The sequence below is a fragment of the Misgurnus anguillicaudatus genome, chromosome 8 (genome assembly GCF_027580225.2).
Source record: "Misgurnus anguillicaudatus chromosome 8, ASM2758022v2, whole genome shotgun sequence".
NCBI classification, from domain to species: Eukaryota; Metazoa; Chordata; class Actinopteri; order Cypriniformes; family Cobitidae; genus Misgurnus; species Misgurnus anguillicaudatus.
Genome location: NC_073344.2, coordinates 29,474,315 through 29,485,882, shown reverse-complemented (window position 1 = coordinate 29,485,882; position 11,568 = coordinate 29,474,315).

Here is an 11,568-nt window from a genome sequence, read left to right as displayed (position 1 = left end):
CAGCGGCTGTTCAAGAGTTTATAAACTTTTTCATAATGGGTAAATAAGCTTAAAGTCCATTTAATTAGCTATAATAACTGTACTGCTAACACCTAGGTTTCATAATTTACATTAAGGTATTTACCATAGTAAACTGTAGCAATTTGTAGTAGTAACCCTTATGACAATTAACATGGTTTTACTACAGTTAAAATCTAAAAACCATGGATATTTTAGTAAAACCATGATTACCATAACATAATGTTTTTCAAAAACAATATTTAAACCATGGTTACTATAGTAAACCTTGATTACCACAACATAACCATGGTTTTCAAAACCCATATTTAAACCAAGGTTTTACTAATAGTAATCAATACACAAAAAAAACATGGTTTCTACACTTTTACGACAAAAACATGGTTAATGTCTACAATTTGTTTATGTGTAGGCCTATATTATAGCTTTCTATAAAAACAGTTTACCACAGTAAATATGTATAATAGGCTACAGTCGGCTATTTTCATGAATGAACAATAATTTTCCATCAATTTTTAATCTTTGTTACTGTTAGTCGATACGAATAAAACGGTTCATTGTTAATGTTTATCCATTAACTAATGTAACAGATACACATTTTGATTTGAAACTGTAGTAAAGATTGAAATTAACATAAACTTAGAATAATAAATGCTGTATAAGTATTGTTCATTGTTAGTTTATGGTAGCTCGGTAGCCAGAGGATTGTGCCAGCGTTGCAAAGGTCATGGGTTCGATTCCCATGGCTGACACATACTGATTAAAATTACCTGAAACTTTGGATAAAAGTTTCTGGCAAATGTGTAACGTAAATGCGTGGAACACAGCTGCTGATCTGAGATGCCACATGAAACATCCCGAACAGGATTCAAATGCGATCTTTGGACAGTGCCACCTTAAGATCCACTGGTAAAGCAGCCCATTCTCATGAAATGCATATGAATAGCATGCAGTGTGAAAAGTCATGCAATTTTGCATGCATATGATACAGCAGTCCTTCCCGTTCACTTATTACGGTGCATCTTTTCGTGTCGTTTTTATGTATTGGTTTCTATTTTTTTTACCATTGTCGCTTGGGTTTTTGTTAAATAAAAATGACATCATAACCCAAACCCCAATTCTAACCACAACTCCAAGCAATCATGGTTTAAAAATTGACAAAAACATGAAGAAACGTATATATTAAAGAGCACCAATGATCAGATTAATGATTTTACATTTCCTTTGGTGTGTAAGTGTGTGTGTGGTAAATGTGAGTTATTGTCTCCCATGTAAATCTCTTTTCTTGGACTACCACAAACACACAGATTGTAGGCAACAGTTTAATTCCTGGGATTGGTGATGTAGTAAAGACGGACATTATCATAATTCCTCCCGCTTCGGACTCACAGCCTGTAAGTTAACTCCTGTTAGCATTGCATTGTGCGCAAATCTTTTAAACATGGTAATGAGCGTCACATTTCCTGCTGACGTCAGAGGTATTCAGGCCAATCACAACGTACAGACAAGCTGGCCAATCAGGGACACAGAGCATTTCAGATCTGTGCGTTTCAGGAAGAGTGTGAAATCTGGAGCTATAAAAAATGTATGGTATGTGGACAATAATGTGTTTTAACCATTAACCACACAAACACATTGTATTATACCAAAAACACAAAATAACGTTTTTAGCAATGAAATAGGTGCTCTTTAAATGACATCCTAAAGCAAATCCCAAATCTATCCCCAAACCCAAGCGACAATGGTTAAAAAAAAATGATGTGCCGAATTATGTAAATAGGAAGGACTGGTATATCATATCCATGAACAATTTGAATTTGGCGTGTACAACTTTTCACATTACGTGCATTTTATGCACTTTTAATGAGATTGGATTGGTGAAGAATGGCTTTGATATCTTGGCTACAATAAAGGTTCAAACCTTAAAAAAGGGAGAATGACCACAACCAGTGCAGGACAAGAACACTTATAAAAAAATACACTGTAAATTACTTTTGACAAGAAAGCCTGCAAATAATAAGTAGATTTTTATATTATGAATGTTAAAAGCCAGACAGCAGATGACTCCGAGCTGGATCTGCACCTAAAGGGCTGACTTCGGCATAGATCCGGTGCCGATCCGGCCTAGAGTCTTTTCAGAAATTACGTATAAATAGCACGCCGTTTGAAAAGCCGTGAAATATATACGCCAAAGTCCAATTTTACATGCATATGATACGCCAGTCCTTCCTGTTTACTTAAAGAGGACATATAATGAAACTCTGACTTTTTCCATGTTTAAGTGCTATAATTGGGTCCCCAATAAAAGAAAATGTGCAAAAGATCAACCCAATAACCTGGTTTTGTGAATAAATAGCTCATTGAAATTTGGCTCCCCTTGTGATGTCAGAAGGAGATGACACCGCCCCTTAATCTGCATTATCCAACCACGGCACTGGCATTTGCATTTTAAAGGACACACAGGAAACTTTTTTGCTCACACCTACAAAGTGGCAATTTTAACATGTTCTAGCTCAAAATATCATCTAGATGATCTATTATAACATCACATATGTACTCTGGGGACACCATAGATTTATTTGAGATCTTAAAAAGTTTCAATTATTTTCTATTTTTAAAACATTTGTCGCTTGGGGTTAGGAATAGAATTGAGATTTGGGAAGGTAAGGAAGTCATTTATTGTATAGGTTTCTCAATTTTTTTGTCTATTTTTAAACCATGATCGCTTGGAGTTGGGTTAGAATTGGGGATTGGGTTATGATGTCATTTTATGTAACCGAAAGTTTTTCTAACACCAACCTCAAGCGACAATTGTAAATTTTTTAGAAATTACTACATAAAATGACACATTGTATTAAGTGAACAGGAAGGATTGGCATATCATGTGCATGCAAAATTGTACTTTGAACTTCAAACTGCGAGCTATTCATGAAAATAGGCTGCTGGAAACCTCCGCCACCAAAACCCCACGCTATACATTAATGCACAGATAAGTTTGATACTTAGTAAGGCCTGTCTTGGTGAGATGTTTCGGAAAACAGTAACAAACTTTTTTTGGTAAGAGAACAGAATCATTACTAATACAGCCAGCGTTTATAGATGCACAAACATTGCCAAAAAGACCATACATCTGTCAGCTCACGACTAGAGTCTTCCAGCCGAGTGTTTGTTTCTTCTAAGCGTTGCCTATATACATAAATGAAACAGGTCTGCAGACAACAAAACGATCATTAACGAATGACAACGATATTCGATTACCTAGACTAATTTGTCCAGGACTCCTAACTTTGGCAACGGTTTTAAAGCCGGTGGAGACGACCAGGAGCCTGCATCCAGACAGACAGACAAACACGTTCTTAAGATGGAGCCACGCAGCAGGGATTCTTGTCATGCATGCAAAACACAGGCACACACCCTTAGCTTTAAGAAAACAAGCAGATCCTACCTGCCATCCCACCAAACACAAATGCACCCCCTCATATATGTTTGGATATACAATGCATGTGTGACCGATGTAATCTTTTAAAGTGTTAAGTATTGTGCATTAAGATGCATGAAGTAACTTCCGAATTCTTGATTTCTTTCAGGCCGTATTGTTTCAGATGCAATTTTAACATACTGTGACCTTTAAAAATGGACTAATGGTAGATATGATTTTATTTCAGTGCTCATTTAGACTGCCGTCAGCTTCTGTCAAAGTGATATATATTCAGGGATCCGTTCTTCAGCTGCGAAAACAAAGCCCTTAGCTTGTAACATCTTACAATGCGAGTGAAACCGGGTCCCTGTAGTGCGATCAGAGAGTCGACTCTGACCTGCGTTCTTACAGATGTGATGAAGTTCAGTCAAGAAGCCGCGCCGCTTGCTTCAGAGTACCGCGTGCTTCGCAAAGCTTTCCTGAAGAAAAAGTCTGGAGAACGTCAAGCTAATTAAAGCAAAAAGCTTGCTGTTTTTCCAAAAGAAAGTGCCTGAATTTGGTATATTTTGTTTAGCCTCGGACAAAGCGTGCCAACATTCAGAGCCAGGATTTTACACTCCTGTGACTTGATATGCAATCAGAGCAATGAAAGACTAATTAACATTAATAAATGGCCGGGGGAAAATAAATAACATATGATTTATGCTGCGTTTCAGCCAGTGTGAAATTGCATTTGATGACCGACATCATCAATCTAGCCTACAGCAGAGATGCCGTTCGTAAAGTCTGCAAAAGGGTGTTCGATTTGTTATTTCACGATCAAGAAGTCAGAACTCAAACCACCAACTCGATATCACAGCTACACGCGAGTTTGGGACAGGTCGAATGTTAATGACCCTATAGCCTGACATTTACCCTAAGTCCTTGTCTCCTGGTGAGACCCTTGTGTGATGTCCCACTAAGATCTGCTTTGTGAGGAACATCTCAAGTAGAACTACAACACAATTAGTGCCGATGGAGACTGTGTTCATCAGACGCCGACCTCTTGAGCTTTGAGAGCCGAGTGGTCAGAAGGTGCTTGGGTGGTCACCGCAGGTGTGATGCTCCCCTTGGACCTTCATGACAGACTCCTGTGGCTCAGGTCAAGTCAATAAGGAATTCCTCTGAAGCTTAAATTATAGTCCCACGTAGGATCTATGGTGTAGGTTATGCATAGGCTGTCCATAGCCTGATGCACACCTCACCAAAAATAGCGCTGTGATTGGTCCGCTAGAACCCCTCCTATCAGGTAAAATAGGCATATCCGCTTGTGATGGTAAGAGCAAAGATGATTCAAGTTGAGGAGTACACAACAAGCTTCTTCTTCTGCTTATGTTTACTGGCCAAGCTGCTGCTTCTGAAGGACTTGCATTGCTACTGTGGGTTACACGAGTGAATAGTGCCTACTAAATGCAGTAAAACTAAACTGAATGAGGCTACTAAAAAAGATTTGAGTTTCTTACAGGCTCTGAATGTCATTGAGACACAAAACAGTCCATCAAATGTATATCGACTTGAAATATTCAAAGAATGGCGGTTCATGTCGGAGGATAGTACACGCTGTTTAAAACAGAATGTAAACGGACACATTATAGCAAACAAAGCTGGAGTTTATATTTAGTGCGTTCAGCCAGAGAATGTCCCGACACATAGACAGGATACTTGACAGTGAGGTAAACACTCGCATGTATCGCAATGTTCGGCCTCCATGAAGGACCTGCACCTTCACATCTTTCAGACCAAATCCCTCCTATTATAAAAACCTCCTCGCTGTAGACGTGAGAGGCAGGGTGTAGTTTTCATTCTTAGAAAATGAAACGTAAAACTATATTTATGTAGGCATAGATGAATAATAAGAGTTGTGTACATGGTAATGACATATAGTGAGCCTCAAACACGTTTGTTTCCTCCTTCTTATGTAAACCTCGTACACGCAAAAGACTGCTGGAAAACAGACCAATCTCAACATAACACCAACTGTGACGTTACAGTCGAGATGTACACACACAACATTAAATTACACATTCAATTAAGTACAATGTTGTTACAATGCTAAAAACAAAGTTGTGACTGCTGAGTTAGCGCTATATGCTAGTTACTGCTATATGCTAGCGTTTAGGCTGAAGTTCTACTATTGACATACAGTTACGTTATGCTTAAAAACACAAACTTACCACTTAGAAACGTCCATGAACAATGTCCAAACAATTGATTATTCCTTAAAGGAGGTGCTCTGGGAAACAGCCAATCAGAGCAGAGCTTAACATTATTATTCAGGTAATAATAGACCAATTCACTCTAAAGGCAAATCCTAGCGAATCCTAAGGTTGAAAATGAAAATGAAAAACCTCTCTGTAGATATAAAAGAACATTCAATGCATTTTCTTGCACCTTTAAGATGCATTATATCCATCCAAAACACAAGGTATGGTACATAATTTGATCTCTGTTTATAGAATCAAGCAACAGCTCATTGAAAAAATAAATTTCTGTCATTTAGACACCATCATTTTGTTCTGAACCTGAAAAACACAAAAAGATATTTTGATACAGGGGCATGAGAGACAGGGGTCCTTATAAAAATACACCATGGTTTTACTAAAAAAATAAACTATGATTACTATAATTACACAATGTTTACCACAAACTAAGCATTGTTTTACAAAAATCAATACGCCAAAACATGGTATACTACAAAAATATGGTTATGTTTACAATAATAAAACAATAGTTACTTTTTATGAGGGTAACAGTGGACACAAGTTTGCGATGGAGGGGTGCACTCTCAGAAAAAGGGCAGTACCTTTTCAAAAAGTACACTTTTGTATCTAAAAGATGCATATTGGTACCTCAAATCTGTAACTAAATGATATTAGGACCCTTTAAAAGGTACTCTGCCAGTGACAATGTTTTTTTATTTTTTTTATTTTTTTTATCATGTATCCACTTGAATTAGCAAGAAGGAAATTAAAAAACGTAATTTTGTGTTGAAACTACATGATTGATTTTGGGATGAAGTGGACTTGTTTTTCCCAGAATGCTTTGCATTGGACTGCATTAGGAGAGTATAATTGGAAATCAAAAGCTATTTTATGAGTTTTTACTTAAAAATATTTTGTATAACATTGTTACCAAAAAAAGTAAATATCACATTTTTACAGTGTAATTTTACTTAACTTACACTGGTGCTGCCCTTGTGTGTGTGTGTGTGTGTGTGTGTGGGGGGGGGGGGGGGTGATGTCCCCCTTCAAATTAATATAACTCTGGAATTTTTTTGGACTAGAAGCCTAATCTTGGTCTTCTTTTAAAGAAGACACTTTGAAGTTTTTCACAGAAGTATCTGGAGGTGAAAATATTGAATAAAAATTGTTATAGCAGTTTACATTTATTGTAATAAATAAAAATAATGCAATAAAATATATATTTTATACTCAAAATGATCAGAAAAAATTTGCTTTGTGTTACACCTTCAGTGGTTTTACCTACAATGGCCACTAGGTGCCAACGGTTTTTTGCACACTTTTGTCACAAATTAATAAATTACTGTCACTGCATTATTATTACTACTAAAAGGTTTATAAAATATATAATTCTTACTTTATGTATGTTTATGCATGTATGTTATGTATGTGAATGTTATCCTCAAAATATTTGTTTTCCACTTTTTTATCTTTTTTTTTCTTTCATTTCTATTTTACTGTACTTCTTACCGTCTTCTATACATTTTGTATCACTATTAGTTCCAGTATTTACTCGGGACAAACTCTGGACAACTGTTATTGTAAACGCTGGTACTCATGTTCACAAGACAAAACTAATAAATCATTGATAAAAAAGGTTTATGAAAAATAAAAACTGCATTTTTATGCTACGTACACACCAAACGCGGGGCATCGCATTACTCGCTGGATTTTACTTCGTGTCATGCAAATTTTTTGCTCGAGTTGAATGTTTTAGGTGAATAGCGCATGTTTTTGTGGCAAACGCGCTACCCATATTGCGTCTTTCGCATCTACTCGCGCAAAACGTTGAACTCGCGTCTGGTGTGAACCCACAGTTAGACCTTTCCAAAGATATGTAGTTTGTTGTGAAAAATTTACATTTACACGCAAAATATTTAAGTAAACTCAGCTGTCCTGCTCACGGGACAGCGCCAGTTAATAATTAAGTACATTTACTTAATTTCCATATGTGTGAAATTTACTTGTGTGCAAAAACTTTTTCGTGCAAAAACTTAAATTAAGTAAATCCTACGTATTGTTTCAGTGTGCTATAGTCAAAAACAGTCCACATACAAACTATATAATCTCATTAAAGGTGCTTTAGCTGTATTTTACGTGGTGTAAGCCATCGCAAGTGTGTTTTTCATTGGAGTTAAAAAGAGGTGGGAAGTGACCGAGTTTCAGAAAGAATTAAGTCAATAAAAAGTGATTCATCGCAGCACATGCTGGTCTTCAGTCAAACTTTACATGTAAAACCTCATGTAACCAAACCCCGCTCAACACTCCAGCGAGTGTGAAACTTGCAGGATACAACCTCTATCACAACTGTGTCTCCAAGGCCCACCTACATGGAGAAAAACACCTGTCAGAGCCAATTCTACTCGTCTATTCACTTGTTGAGTTCTGAAACCTGCTTCGCCTCTCGCTGCACCCACTGGCTTTAACTCAAGCGTGCCGTATGACCAGGTCAAGGATTATCTTTAAATAGGAGACACCTGCCTGTTGTGTCCATAGCTCAACTGTCTGTGATCTCACACTACTTTCTAAATCTGTTTGCTATTTACTGCACTTCAAGCTCATTAAATGTTTTAGTGTGCGGGCAGAGGGAAGTGAGACGGGTTTAAAGCGAGGCCACAGGGCAGCGTGGCGTTCGAGAGACGCGACCCTGAATTCGTTTTAATGCTTGTGTTTAAAAGATTTACATTTCTGATCTTGTTGTTAACATGGTCATTAAAAAAAGAAAACATCTTATAACAGAGAACTACAATCCTGAACAGATCATTTGATGAAACACATTAATGCACAGACAACTTAAAGGGGACATTTCACTTTTTTAAAATGTCAAATAAATCTTTGGTGTCCCCAGAGTACGTATGTGTAGTATGTTAAGTTTAAGCTCAAAATAACACATAGATAATTTATTATAACATGTTAAAATTGCCACTTGTGCCATTTTTGGGTGTGTCCCTTTAAATGCAAATAAGCTGATAAAATGCAAACACTGATCACCATAATGTTGGTTTCCTGAAATTGAAACTCAATTAGTCTGTCAATTATTTCTCTCTGCACTAAATGGCAGTGCCATGGTTGGAAAGTGCAGATTAAGGGGTGGCATTATTATTATAAGATCCCATTCTGACATCACAAGGGGAGCCACATTTCAATGAGCTATTTTTTCACGTGCTTTCTAGAGGATTTTTTACCAAAACTAAGTTACTGGGTTGTTATTCTTCACATTTTCTAGGTTGGTAAAAGCACTGAGCACCAAATTATAGCACTTATAAAAAAAGTCAGATTTTCATAATATGTCACCTTTAACTAACAAAGCTCGTAAAATTTGCATGATATGTGCAAGGACACAGGAAAAGTAAGGGATGTAACAATACATTTTTACATGAATCAAAGTCTGCCTAAAGGACTTTTGTTATTTACATATCCCTGCTGAAAAACCAGAACGGATTTAGCTGGTGTCCCAGCCTGGTTTTAGCTAGTTTAGTAGGCTGGTTTTGGTTTTAACAGTGTTTTGGCCACTTTTAAACTGGTCAAGGTGGTTAAGCTGATGGATCAGCTGGTCTTCCAGGCTCACCAGCTAAAAACTGGCCAAAACCCCTCTAAAACCAGTCTGTTACACCAGCTAAATCCAGTCTGGGAGAACAGCTTAGTTTTGTTTATACATTATAAAAAGATGCATTGCTAAAAGGATAATTTAGACAACTCGAACGATACCATTTATTTTCTACAGCACTTCATCATAAATATGAATGGTGCTTTTCTGCTTTTTAGCCTGCAGGAATATCTTGCCCCATAGACTTTCACTTTAAGTGGATTATTGAAAGTACAACATTAAGTTGCTTTTACAAACTCAAGTACTTGAATTGAGGACATTCCTTCTTTAAAAGTAATACCAGAAATGTCTCTACAAATTAAATCATCCATTATGAATACAACTGCCAACAGAATATGGCTGTAGGTATGCACAAAACTGCTACATCAAGACTTGTCATAATACTGTCATAAGCTCCATCACATACTCATAATATGATAACATACAGACCACAATCATAAATTAAAGCGTTCATGACGAGACTCTGTAAAGCAAATTATAACTAACCCACTTTTTACTTACTAGATGAGGCCCTGTCCCAAATGGCACACTCCGGCCTTGTGGACCTCCTCAGAGTTAACACTTTGATGACATCATGTAGTCCAGACCTTAGGGACCCTTGACGGAAATAGGAAGAGTTGCCCATCAGCGTAAACTCCTCCCATCCATTGTCTGATTGCTCTTTCCGCATCAAGGGTGCACACTTCTGAGCATAAAAATGACAGATGGGACACCCCACGGACTCGTAGACTAAGCGAGCACGTGCGATTTAAGGCCAAGTCCACATGAAGTGCGCCATTTGGGACAGGGCCTTTCATTCTTACATAATTCAAACCAAGTGAACTTTTCCTCATTTATATGGGTGTTTCCTTAACCTCGGGCAGATTTGGCTTTGTTGGCCATTATGTGGGTTGTCTGACAAGCATTACAAAAAACCTTGCATTAAGTCTTCCCAAATTGTAATTCCCATTCAGTTACTGTTTAATGGGTTTCTGTGGTGGAAATTAAATTTTGAACATTTTTCAAATAAGATGACACTCCTGCAAAGTCGGTTCCATATTAACATTTAAAGGAATATTCCATCTTCCCAAAAAAAATCCAGCCAATTTACTCACCCCCATATCATCCAAAATGTCGACGTCTTTCTTTGTTCAGTCGAGAAGAAATTATGTTTTTTGAGGAAAACATTCCAGGATTTTTCTCATTTTAATGGATTTTAATGGACCCCAACACTTAACACTTAACTTAACACTTAACAGTTTTCCTCAACAGCGCGTCAAAGGACTCTAAAGATCTCAAACGAGGCATAAAGGTCCTATCCAGCGAAAAGACTGTCACCCTTGACAAGAAAAATAAAAATATGCACTCTTAAACCACAACTTCCCGTCCATCTCCAGTCCTGTGACGCGCCCACCTCATGTAATTGCGTAATAACGTCGAAAGATCACGCGTTACATATATGAAACGCACATTTGCTGACCTTTTTAAACAATAAACTGCAAAGACATTAATTACCGTAAAACTTCAAATAATAGCCGAGTCCCAAATAGACGCCAGTCTCTTTTAGACGCCTGGTGTGACGACAGGTTTGGGTAAATAAACGCCTGTCTCAAATAAAGGCCTGGTCTGTTTTTTAGTTTCGGGTTGTATTTAATCTTCTAAAACCCGTCAGATAGTCTGTTTAAGACAGTTCTATGGTGCAGATTGAACACGCTAAAGTTTTTTTTGCTTACCGGTAGATGTCACGTGACAGACGCAGTCGTTCCGTTACTCATCACTATGACAACACAACAAGCTTCGTCGCCAGGATTGAGGTGATGATGACAGTAGCGAAGTGGCAATCGGGAGAGTCAGGACTTTTCCCGGTGGGCCGGTAGTGTTTTGGGGCCGCTGATAATAGCCGGGCTTTCAGTCTTTTGTCATGCATGCACTCCCGCCACACATTGTATTTGTCACGCGGAAACATTATTTATCATATTTAATATGCTGCAGCGCCTAAAATGTATCTGGCCGCACTGCTCTCTCTTTCTATCAAGCCCGTCTTCCCTAGTCGAGCGAGCCAATACAAAAAAAGAAAGAGGCTACACAATAGCCAATCAGAAAATAGCACTGTTGTATCTGGGTAAGATTTCACGCAACAACCAATAAAAAAACATATCATTGTTTGCTTTATTTATACTGCCAATAATTTCAGACTGTTGTTATTACACGAACTAATTTGTTAAACACATTCAAATTAAAAATAAAACGTAATATGTGGTAACCTC